Genomic DNA, 13751 nt, shown 5'->3' on the forward strand with positions numbered 1-13751 from the left:
TAGTCTGTCTCTGCCCAATTCCCTTTGTAGTTTTCCCTCTTTACAGATAAGGTTGAATTGTACAAACATTCCTCCATAAAATGTATCTTTTATGTGACTGCAACAAATGTTTCTCCAATTGGAGTAACGTACCATCCCTGTCTAAATGAAAATAAATTATCTTGAAGTCCAGTGTTCATACAAATTCTTTATGAATTAATACTTCTTATGTAACAAGGTGTCATAACTGAAATTTTGACTAGACACGATAGATGGGGAATTACAAAGTGTGTTCAAATCACCTATGCCTATCTCTAAACCAAACAAAATGATAGAGATAATCTCCCTAAAAGTAGATAAAGGATATAAACCTGGTCAGAGTGGAAAGTGGGAGAGTGGTTTGTGAGAACATCTTAGGGGAAATTACTGTAGAGATATGCCTGCTCCTCACTCCAAACTTAACACATGTGTGTGTGTGTGTGGTGTGTGTGTGTGTGTGTGTGTGTGTGTGTAAAATGGAAGGGGGTTTCAAAGTGCTATTGAGAACCTAGCACACAACCCTCCTGTTGGTGGGACCAAGGGACTGAGATCAGAAACAATAACAAAACTACATGCTTCTTTCCTAATACCCAAGTAAACATGATAGCCAAGGAAGATAAGCTACACTAGGTCAATGGTACAGAAATATCCTGAAACATCATTTTCTCCCGCAAATATTCGTATGCCCAAAAGTGATTCTCAACATATAAAGAAGATAAAGTTCCTTCTCTCCCACCTGGATAAAATTACCTCTTTCCTTTCACCTTTTCTCTGTCTTCATCATGCATTGTTATCTATTCTCCTTCCTTCCCTTTACTCTCCGTTCTGTATATGGCTGCTGCCAAACTCTCTTATAGCCTCTTCCTTCTCCCTTGGGAAGAGCAATGTGAAAGACCCTGAAAAGGCAACTGTCTGGTAATACTGCCTATCACACTCAACCATGAGACTCCTCCCTCCATCACCATTCACAGCATTTTGAGAGGCTTTCCAGTGACAGTCTGGGTTTTCCCTGGTATTTCCAGCTTTTATTGGAGTTTGAGGGTCCGTCAATATAGATTCCCAGTGAGGCAGGCTCAGGCACAGATTTCCAGAGCAGCATTTTCTCAGAGCATCTTCTCTAACCCTCAGGTTGTCAAGACAGCAACCTTAGTTCTGTAAGTGTCCAGTCTCATACGGATTAGCTCTTATCGTCACATTCATAGGGACAAGAATAAAATATAAAACAATAATTGGTTCGTGACATACACTTACACAGTCTTTTTGTCATTAGGCAGTGTGTAAATACGGTCAAATGTTGATAGAATTCAAGTAAGGGTCATCATCGGTTGTTCAAAGTGGTTACGGGCTTTAAGTAATTTTATTTGAATGTAATCATCTTAGAATAAGGATACTGAATATATAATAAAGGAATATATACTTATGGAATATATATGTTTACATCCACATATTTCTTAATTATTTGTGCCTCAACAGGAATATTTATCTTTACTGTCCTTGAAACAAAACTAAGCTGTTAAGGAAGTAGACGTTAGATTCCCCATATATCATTTATCAGTTGAAGTCGTACTTTGCTACACCATAACTTTTCCATTGCATTTTTCACCTCTGCATTCCTCAGTCTATAGATCAGAGGGTTGAGCAAGGGTGTCGCAATTGTATAAAACACAGCCATCGTCTTGTCTATTGGAAATGTGGTTGGTGGGAGAGTGTACATAAATATGCATGGACCAAAAAGTATGACAACTACAGCAAAGCGGGAGGTGCATGTGGAAAGGGCTTTTCGCCTTCCTTCTGCACTGTGGTGTCTCAGAGAGTACAAGATGACAGCGTAGGACATAAGCAGAATTATGAACCTCACCATGCATATGGTCCCACTATTAGAAACAGCTAGCAAATTTTTTTTTTTTTTTTTTTTGTGAACAGTTAGCAAATTTATCATGTGAGTGTCCACGCAGGCAAGCATCAACAAGGGCTGCAAGTCACAGATATAGTGGTCAATCACATTAGGGCCACAGAAAGGCAATCTCAAAGCCAGGAAAATCTGTGCTGAAGAGTGGATACAAGATCCCACCCAGGCCAGAATCACCAACACGACACAGACTTGCTGGCTCGTGAAAGTTGTGTATCACAAGGGCTTACAAATGGCTACATAGCAGTCAAAGGCCTTGAGGATGAGCACAAAGATTTCCATGCAACCAAAGAAATGGGCTGCAAAGACCTGAGTCATGCACTCATTGTAGGAAATGGTCTTCTTCTGAGAAGGGCATCCCCAATCAATCTGGGGGTGTGGTTGTAGAGAAGCAGCCATCAGCAAAGGACAGACAGAGTAGGAAGAAGTACATGGGACCCTCAAAGGTCCTGCTTGTTTTGATAGTCACTACAATGAGCAAGTTCCCCAACAGTGTCATGAGGTAAAGAATCAAGACGACTCCAAATATTGCTTTCTGCTTTCCTGCATCCTGTGTCAACCCAAACAGAATGAATTCAATCACATTGTTATTCGTCTCCATACTAGTGGCCAAATGTAGGACACAGTTGACACAGTTTTAATCCACAGAAAGGAAAAATAAGTGACATCTTAGGAAGATAAGTGGGCTGAACTCTGAATTCCTTGTTTTTGCACCATCCTGCTATCTCCAACTGCCTTTAATCCCCTATGAATCTTTGTAAATCTGCAGATGTCCAAGCCTCTCCCACATCTATCTGTTAATTCAGAAACTCATTGCATTGTGCCAAAGCTTGTGTAAAAATAAAAACTAAAAGTTCTTTAAAATTTTTGATTCTACCAAGATTGAGAACTGCAGAACATGTACTTTTTTGGGCAAGTGATTTAACTGCTTGGGAATTAAGCCTTCGTTTGAAAAGTGGAGTACAAATACTCACCCTACCTTATTCTGAGTTTTCCTAAGAACAAAAAACAACATTTTATACACACACGTACACACATATATTTCATGTATTATGCGTCTTATCTATGTGCTTTGAAATATGAACAACACTATTTCAATATAATTAAGCAGTAATATTGTTGGAGAATCCCTCTTGAAGAAAATATTCTCACTTAGTTCATTCATTTTTGTGCCCATTATCGCTGACCCCTTCAGGTTCTTGGATGAAATATGCTTTATTTTGACAATCCTTTACCTATGCCTCTTGTGTTCAAGATGTTAGCTTCACTGATGGTCATGATATAACACGTGTCTGGATAATACTTTGAGGTTGTCATAATTTGGGAAACTACTCTTTATCTCTTTACTATATTCTTGAACTTATCCCATTAGAATATTGAGCCTCTCTGCCTATGAATTTGATCTGATATAAAATTTCTAATATGCCTATAATGGAAGCAGTGTTTTTACTCCTATATGTCCATCTTTATTCTGAATTCCCCAGGATACTTCTGTAAAAACATTGTTTTAAAAAATTCCATAATTCCAATATATGATTTTATGGTTTTTCTCTTTCAAGTGCTTATTCATAGCATATATAGCTTATGTGATTGAAATCATCATATAATATCAATTGATGTTCTGATTTTGACTTAGAATTGTTACAGTAGTTCTTCCTATGTTCTCATACTTTCTACAGTTTAATTATCAATTTAATGGTGTGACAATAATGTATAAATTTTTATAAGTATTTGTTTAAGCTTGTCCATTGAAATATTTATATTGCTTTTAATTTTCAATCTCATAAATAATAATTCTACAAACAACTTTAGAATAATTTCCAAAGTACAATATTGCTGCCCCAAATGCTAGATATTATCATTGTTATTAATCAGTATTAAAAAGTTTTTCAATATTGTGTACTTTTTTATTAACTATATTTTATCATAGAATAATTCATGATCATCATAAAATACTCAGAGTAAGCAGAAGAATGTGAGAAGAAAAATTAAAATCTCCCTCCAAATATTTGAATCTATAATTCTACTCCACAGAAATAACTGGTTTTAGTTTCTTGTATGTCCTTCCAGAAACATTCTGTAAGTATACTTACACATGTATATATCTCTATATCCTTTTTTTATATACAATTATGGACAATATTTCAAGTTTGATGACGTTGCAGGAAAGCTGATGAACATGCAGACAAAAAAAAAGGTTATCTTGTGATGTTATTTTATTATTTCACTTGGTTAATAGGAAAAAACTGTATTTTTATAATATGCATATAAATTTTTATTACCAACAAAATTTTACATTTTTACTACTTTTTCTTTTTTTTTTTTTTCTGAAGAAGATTCATCCTGAGCTAACATCTGTGCCAATCCTCCTCTATTTTGTTTGTGGGTCACTGCCACGGCATGGCCACCAATGAGTGGTGTAAGTCTGTGCCGGGGTATTGAATCTGGGCCACTGAAGCGTAGTGTTCCGAACTTAACCACTAGGCCATGGGCTGGCCCCACATTTTTACTACATTTTTAACGAGAATTTTGCCCTTCTGAGAATCTTTTATCTTTTGTCAGCTTATATTTTGCAATCTTGATGTTTTATCTAGGATGGATGTTAAAATCGTAAACTAATTACATTTCTTGGTTAAGAATACAGTTGCTGGAGTCAGATGACGTGAGTTCAAATCGCAGTTCCACTATATACTAGCTGCATGATCTTGATAAAGCCACTTTAGACATAATCATGCTTACTATGCAGATAAAATGAGGAAAACATCTGGCTCATAATAAGTTAAGAAGAACGTAAATCTCAGCCTCTGCTACTTCCACTAGTATGATTTGCTTTTTCTCTTTTTCTGTTACTTTTTTTTTCCTTTTTATAAAGTCCAAGCTGTGACCTTCCCCATTTTAATTTAATCTACTTTTTGAAAATATTGTAAAATTATAGTATTTATTCACTTATCTTCCGTAATTCCATAATTATCTTTCATTTCAAATAATGAGTCAAAATTACCTGGAGTTATTGTGAGGAATGGGGACAATACTCCCCTGTTCTTAACAATTTAATATGAGTTTTAAGATAAATGTAGTTAAGATCATTAACGGTGTTAGTCACTGTGTGATTGCTATTAGAAGAGTAGACACCATCTCCAGAGAGAAGAGTACAAATTCCTAAAGGTAGATAAATTGGTAGTGAAAAATTCAGAATTATTAAAGGATGAACCATAACATTAACTGAAGAGAGTCAGGTTCAAATGCAGCTTCTCTAATATGCAAATATTCAAAAACGGGGCTGAGATGGGTTAGCACAGAGATCAGTGCATAAAGTCTGAAGCCACACTGCCTGGATTCACACCCCACCTAATTGCCCAGGATGAAATGATATTTACAAGTCCCTTGACGTCTCTGTGCTTCATTTTCTTCACTTGTAAATATAAATAATAAAATAACCTACCTTTTAGAGTTGCTATGAAGGTTATATAATTCCATATGTACAGAAGCATATAGAAGATGCAGGTATTCGGTTCCTGCATATGGGGTGGTTACTTTCATTATGATTATTAGTATTGGCTTTTCAAGAAGTACATTCCTTCAAAAATATTAACTCAAATTATTCATATACCTGTAATATACTGGCACAACTGTTTTAAAACATTAAGTTCCTTTGCTGAGTGGCTGAAATCTTATCAGATTTCTGATAATCAGAAGCTAAGAATGACAATTCCAAATATCTTTAATAAATATTAAAAATAAATAAAAAGTGCATAACAGCTTCAATATATGCGGCCCATGATGAGAGGAAAGTAGAAATACAATAGGACCTTGACTATGAAAAAGCGTGGGACACAGATATATTAAAATCAGAGGAGTGAGGACATTTGAGATGATAGGGCAAACTCTACCAGGCAAAAGAAAGAAGGTCAATATGAAACCTCTAGTTTAGCCAGACTCAAAAATCACAGTAGAAAGGCTTGGAAAAGTAAGTTGTCCTCCTAGCTGAAGCCCATGAAAGCCAGGTTAGGACATTTGAATATATTTTTGTTGGTGAAATATAAAATTTAGAGGCATAAAAACATGAGAGCAGCTTTTATTAAGATTTATTCAGCACCTAAGAACAAAAATCATTCAAAATTTTTTAGCAAAATTTAGTCATTTTATTTTTTTTACTAACTTTAGTCTAACTGGACTTTGAGGTCATCTGTGATGAAGTGCCTACCTCCTTCAAGATGTCAGAGCTCCACTACAGACGTCTGTCTTTCCATACCCTACACTTAAAAACTCAGTGGAAAGCATACAACTGGATTCCGTATGGCCCCAACAAAATGAAGATTGGGCCTGCGGGCATCCAGAATATCATTCATCTGAGGGTTAGGACTTGTTACTTCCTTTCTTAGAGAAGATCCTCAGTGCTCACTCTCAATTAGTCTCTGTGGGAAATAGCAAAATTAAATCTCTCTCCTCAACTTTAACAGGGTCGTATTTTATTATTGTTGTTTTTAAGACTTTATTTTTTAGAGCAGTTTCAGGTTCACAGAAAAATTAAGAGAAAGGTACAGCGATTTCCCATATAGTCCCTGCCCTCACACATGCACTCCCTCTTATTATCAACGTCCCCCACCAGAGTGGTGCATTTGTTGTACTTGATGAACCTACATTGACACATCATAATCACCCAAAGTCCATAGTTTACCTTAGGGTTCTCTCTTGGTGATGTACATTCTATGAATTTGGATAAATGTGTAATGACATATATCCATTATTATAATATCATACAGAGTATTTTCACTGAAAACAGACTTAGCAGAACAAGAATACAGCAGAGAATTCTTAGAGTTTATGGCTGTGATCTAAGTGAGAGATGATGGCAGCTCAGTGCACGACGGTAGGAGAATTAATGGGAAAGTATATGGCATTCTGCATATATTTTGAAGGCAAGCACATTTTTTTTTCTAATAGGTTAGCTGTGACCTGTGATATCATCAACTTTGACTCCATGTTTTTGGCTTGGGAAACAGGAAGGATGGAGTATCCTGGGGAAGGTTACAGGTAGAGTATGTTTAGGACAAGAACAAGCAGTCATTAAATACAAATATAGATATATATAGATATATAAAGGAAGATGTCAAGCACGTTGTTGAGTGTACGAGTCTGGCATTCAAGTGAGAGGTCTGAGGTGGAGATATGAGAGTCATAGAGATGATATTTAATGCCACAAGAACTCTTCATTTTATTTTAGAGTTTTAATATAACATACGAAATGAAACTTCTTCTCTGAGCTTTTGTGTCCCAAACAGATGCATTTTCAGAGATATCTCAGTGAATCACAGTTGATGGAAAAAAGAGCCCTGATCATGAATCACTTTTGCCCAGAGGAGAGTCCTAAAATTCAAGGAATTCTCCACTCCATAATCTCATTCCCATTACTACTTCTTCTTTCTCCTTTTTTCTTTTCTTCTCTCTGCTTATACAATGTTATACGATAGCAATTAATATCAATACTAAGTTTGAGGCAAAGCTGGCAAGGCAAGTATCTTATTGATGCCTTATGTTACAAACCAGAAAATTCCCACCTCATGATCTATAGGACTTGTGCTTTGAGATATTTTCTAGTTAAGAATATGAGCTTTAAATAAATCTTCCAAACTTTTATCATCAGAGTTTGAAGGTCCATCAGTGGCATTATCCCCAAGGAGTCATGCTCGTACAAAACCTCTCAAAGTGGCATTTATGGGTTCATCTGACACACTTTAGGGTCTCAGATCCATAGAAAAATGGTCTTGATTACATTTCTTCTCAGAGATAGACTCATTGCCCACTCCCTCATGGACTGGCTCCTCTTGTCCACACTCATTAGTTAACAGTACACGAACCAGAATGTAAATTTAATGAGGTCCATGAGAAATGTAAATCAAAACACAGAAGTGCTTACCTCAGTCACCGGTCAGTATCTTTCTCTCCAGGGAGGAAAATCTCTACAAGAAGCCCAATTACCATACAAAGTTTGCTTGATGAAGGTGGAATTCAAGAAGACATAGTCTGAAACATTCCTCCTAACCCAGAAATGTACCTGCCAGGCAACTGGCCAGTCTTTTACACTAGTCAGTGAAACACTTCCCTGCACTAGGACTATACCTGATACCTAATGAGAAATTTTGCTTACTTAATATATTTGTTCAGTATTTCCAAGCTGGGAATCTCAAGTCTGTAGACATCTTCTCTTTGTGGGCAGATTATTATCACATTAGTTCTGATTTTTATGTCACTTGTTGCCTTTTTCATATACATGATCTCATCCATGAGGTATTGATTTTTATAATATAACTCTCACAATTTTATAAAGTTGTCACCAATTCATCCACCACAGATTAGGGAAGTACCCACAGACTTAAATTACAAAAAAATATGTATATAAAACCAATAGTATGAAAAAAAATAATTAACATGAACAAAGAAAAAATATGTTAAATTACATAGAGAGAAATTATGAGTCAATGCAATGAATGTGTTTGTTATAACTAGAATTGTCCCTATTTGAATAGAAGGTCATGAGTTATCTCCTTGTACATGTTTAAGAGGCAAAGGAAAGGCCAATTTTTAAGGGAGTTACAAAGGGGAGACAAGCATCAAATAGAGGCTTAATTAATTGATATATATATATATATATTTATATTTATATATAAATATACTCCCTTGGGATCATATGTTTCTTGTAGTGACTCTGGGCTATTCATTGTTGAGCCAGAAAAGATAAGATCTGGATTTAGTAGAATGCAAAACTGATTTGCCAATGAAATGAATGAGTCAAAATCAGGGACCAATTTTTCAATTTGGATCAGAAACACAGAAAGGGCTAACACCAACCAGACAATGTACAAAGAGGGAGATAAAGCTATAGTTACAACAGGATCTGGCTCATAAGCTGCAGTGCAGAGAGAAGAGAGGAGTGGGCTTATCCTCCCACAAATATTACTGTTCTTGACGTTATGACACTTTTTGTGATATTGGCTGAAAATAAAATGTGTCTGTGCTCTGCCATCATTCTGCCTGTTTCTTCAAACATCTTACTAAGAGAAGACTAGTTTGCCCACTTTGGGATGAAAATAATTTCTCTTTTCTATCAATCCAATTTTATTTAAACTGTTACAGAATTAGCAATTGGAGTCTTCTGCTCTTTGCCACCTCCAGTTGGAATTTGTTGCACCATAATTTTCTCATGGCATTTTTAACTTCTGCATTCCTCAGAGTATAAATCAGAGGGTTCAGCAAGGGTGTCCTGATAGTGTAAAACACAGCCACCATCTTGTCCACTGGAATGTGGTTAGAGGGAGAGTGTATGTGACTATACATGGAACAAAGAATAAGTTGATAACAATAATGTGGGAGGTGCAAGTGGAAAGAGCTTTCCTTCTTCCTTCTGCACTGTGGTTACTCCTATATAAATATAGGAGATAAGCAGGATTATGAAACTCACCAGGCATATAGCCCCCCTGTTAAACACTATGAGTAGATTGATGACATAAGTATCCATGCAGGCAAGTTTCAACAAAGGTTGCATATCACAGAAATACTGATCGATAACACTGGGGCCACAGAAGGGTAATTTCAAAGCCAAGAGACTCTGTGCTGAGGAATGGGTATAAGACCCCACCCAGGCCAGTTTCACCCATGCACCACAGGCACGCTGGCTCATAATAGTTGTGTATCTCGGGGGCTTACAAATGGCCACATAGCAATCAAAAGACATGAGGATGAGCACCAAGATCTCCACGCACCCAAAGAAGTGAACTGCAAAGATCTGGGTCATGCACTCCTTGTAGGAGATGATTTTCTTCTCAGATACAGAATCTATAAGCAACCTAGGAACAGTGGTTGTTGAGAGGCAGGCATCAGCAAAGGATCAGTAGAAAAGGAAGAAGTACATGGGGCTCCTAAGCATCCGGCTCTATCCTATGATCATCACAATAAGTAAATTTGCCAACAGGGTTTCAAGGTATAGAAATAAGAAGACACAAACATATTTTCTCCTTTAGAACATCCTGTGTTAACCCAAGCAGAATAAACTCATTCACACTGCTATTCAGCTCCACAGTTGCAGTGAATGTAGAAAGGACACAGGTGAGAAATGGTTCATCTGCAAAGAAAATTGGAAAAATGGTGACTTGGCAATAGCAGTGGACGTGGATTCTGAATTCCAACTTTATAGTTCTAATTCCATTAACTCAGTGGTCCTCAAAGTTTTTCATGCATTATAGTAACTTGGGAAACTTTTTTTAATGCCCATGTCTATGCTTTAACCATGGGTCTTGATTCAAGGTCTTGTGTGGGCCAAGATTTTTGGGGGAAAATATAAAGCCCTCAAGTGATTGTGCCCTCTGTGGATGTCTGAGAACTAATGGCTTTGCTGTATGATCTTGATCAAATCACTTTAATGTCTTGAAACTTTTTCTTCATATGAAAATCAGACTTACTAATAGACATTTATGAAGTATATGTATATTATGTATATGTATTATATATGTATATGAAGTATATGATGTATATATGCATGTAATTTATATATACCTCAACTGCTGAAAAATAATATCTCTATATAATTGTAAAATAATACATTTGGAGATTCTCTATTAGGAAAACACATTTCTTTATTTGGATGCCAATATTCATCCATTTTTCCTGACCCCTTTAGTATCTTGGTTTGACTGTGCTTTAAGAAGAAATTATTTCTCCAACTTTAGGCTCATGGTGGCATAATTTTACCTTCATTGTCAGTCATGGCACATGAGATATTTGAGTAAATCAGTGAATTTGGCATTATTGAGAAAATTACTATATATTTGAAATAATCTGTAACTCATATTAGACGCATGGTATCAAGTTTCACATCCTATGGATCCAAACTTATGTGTTGCTTTTTATATTTCTATAACCTGAATAATCTTTACTCATATATGATTCTCCTACCACTAATTTCCAGAGGTTTGTATTCTTCCAATTTTTATCTCTTTTAAAATATAATTTTAAAAATTTATTTTAGACTTTCAACATACAACATACAAATATTTCCTGCTGTTCTACTCCAGTCTTTATTTATATACATACATATCTATATAATTTCAATCATCCTGTAATATTATTCTACTATCTTATTTTTATTTTTGATATTTAAAAGCCTTTTACCATGTAGTTAAAGAGTATTCATAACACAATTATACATTTTAGCAACTGTAAATTAACATATCACAATCTCATAATATAAATTTTACAATTTATCTTTATTTAACTTGCTTTCAAATTTTTACCCTAATAAAAAACTTTTCAATAAACCTCATCTCATTTATAGCCTGTTACTTTTTTTTGATAATTTCATCAAAATAAATTTCCAGGAAATTGCTTCCATAAAAAATGAATATTTTCATAATTATTGATAGCCTTTCAATTGGGTTGTTTCAACATTTATTAGAAAATTTTAATTATAAAATGAATATATTTTAATAAAAAATAACCTAACTGAAAAGTAGATTACAAGGTGAAAAAAAGCACCCTTCCAAAATATCTAATTTACCAGTCCCACACTCAAGAAATAACTGTTAGTTCCTTACACATTTTCAGGGTTATACATGTATATATGTCTGGTTAAATATGCCTTTCAATGTACAAATTGAATTGTTTACATTGTTCCTAAATTATAGCAATATGGCACAAATTTCTAATAAAAATCTAACTTGGAACATTCTTATTAGCTTGGGTAATAGAATTAAAATTATTCTATATATTTCATATATAGAATATATATGTGATATATAGATATATATATTTCATATGTGCGATATATATCATTTAATCAATGATATAGTATAATGGTTTGCATATTTTTACTTATTATATATCATTTGTTTTAAATTATGTATATCTTTTATGAGTTAATTTTTTGACATTAAGTGTTGAGCTCTTCAAGTTTTTTTTTTTATTTTTTGCAGTAAAATCTATCAATTTTTATCTCCTTTCCATTTTAGTTTATTACTTCAATTTGGGAGTTACCATCTTTATTCTGTCTTATAGTGTTTATATGTCTTTTAATATTAATGACAAATGATCTAGAATGTATTTTAGAATGTGTTTGGGGATATTCTTCCTCTTTCTGATTAATCACCAATCCTTCAATGAATCAATAACACTATCAAATCATCATATATTTACTCAGAACCTACTCATATCTGCAGTCACTACGGTGTGGCATGGAAAGTTGTCCTCAATCTCTTTACATTCAAGTTAGAGGGATAACATACCTCTAGATATGCTGATTAATTACATAAGAATTACTTACAACTCTGTGTGATAATACCAAATGAATTTTGATTCCAAAAGTAAAAAGATCCCTCGAGAATGAATTGATTGATCAGTAAAGATTCAAACATGAGAAAGAAGTGGAGTTATGGCTTTAAACGTGTTAGACTGCAGTTTCCAACAAGGTTCTCTGAAACTCAAGTGTCCAATAAGCTTATGCTGGGTCTCCCTAAGTAGAATAAACATTTAAATGTTAGTAACTCAAATTGTTCGTTTACCTCTAAAAAATATACACACCTAAATAAAACTTTTCTTCGCAGTCCAGCTGAAATAATATTAGTTCAGTGTTATAAACTAGAGATGATGTAAAAACAAGCTTTGATTGGCAGTTCCAATTATCTCTGACAACTACAAAAGAGAAAAATGAATTAATGATTACTTAGTTTCCGCACATTAGGTTCATATAGGGGATAAAGACAAAAGAGAGGGCGATTTTTGCTGTGAAGAGAGGAGAAGTTGGATGAGAAGAGTGAGCAAAAAATCCTGAGAAGTGGAGAAGCATGCATTGCTTCAGGTAAACACAGAGATGATCTCCATAAAAAGTAGACTCATTAAATCAAAAAGCTGTAAAAGATACATTTGTAGGCAGATACTCGACCACCATGAAAACCAGGCCATATAATTCTATTTTGTTTTCTTTTAAATAAGCAAAGAGAAGGGCCGGCCCCGTGGCTTAGCGGTTAAGTGTGCGCCCTCCCCTGCTGGCGGCCCGGGTTCGGATCCCGGGCGTGCACCGATGCACCACTTCTCCGGACATGCTGAGGCCGCGTCCCACGTACAGCAACTAGAAGGACGTGCAGCTATGACATACAACTATCTACTGGGGCTTTGGGGGGAAAAAATAAATAAATAAAATCTTTAAATAAGCAAAGAGAAGATCTGGGGACACAGAGACAGGAAAGCAGCACTTGACAAGATGTATGCGTTAGGTCAGATCACCCCACCTCAGATGTTGCCATTCGATTCAGCCGTTATTTCCTAACACTCCTGGACCATCCTACTTCTCTAATTTTGGGAACATCACAATAGTGGAACATGCTGTTTTCCCTTCCTTAATCCTTAATTTTTATTTTTACCTGTGGAAATTTTAACCAGCTCAAATTACATTTGGTACCAAAAGTCTTCCGTTATTTTCCAGATAAATAGACATCTGCCTCTATCTCCTATACTACAATATGCTCTATTAAATACATGTATTTAACTGAATGAGGCAAACCTAGATTATATATTATTCTTGTGCTATAATCTTGTCACTTAAACAGATTTTCACTTTTCTTATTTCATTTGACCTGGACATTTTCTTGCAAGGTGAGTGTGGCCATTTGCCTTGTTCTTTTCTGTGTACAAAGTTTGACCTCCGATACAGAAAGTTTTACCGAGTGTAGTCAGGCTAGAACTAGAGTGGGATGCTACTGGATAGCGTCTCTCTCCAGCACTCACCCTCCGTGTCATATAAAACACAAATCCCGATCATCGCATAAATTGCATCCTA

General features: G+C 35.3%; 2 pseudogenes; both read right to left on the minus strand.

The window, feature by feature from the left end:
• Positions 1–1546: 1546 nt before the first annotated feature.
• LOC131395455 (olfactory receptor 4C11-like) lies at positions 1547–2528 on the minus strand (annotated as a pseudogene).
• A 6527-nt stretch (positions 2529–9055) lies between these two features.
• On the minus strand, positions 9056–13733 carry LOC131395456 (olfactory receptor 4C11-like; annotated as a pseudogene).
• Positions 13734–13751: the final 18 nt, after the last annotated feature.

This window comes from Diceros bicornis, chromosome 31, assembly GCF_020826845.1.
Source record: "Diceros bicornis minor isolate mBicDic1 chromosome 31, mDicBic1.mat.cur, whole genome shotgun sequence".
Taxonomy (NCBI): Eukaryota; Metazoa; Chordata; class Mammalia; order Perissodactyla; family Rhinocerotidae; genus Diceros; species Diceros bicornis.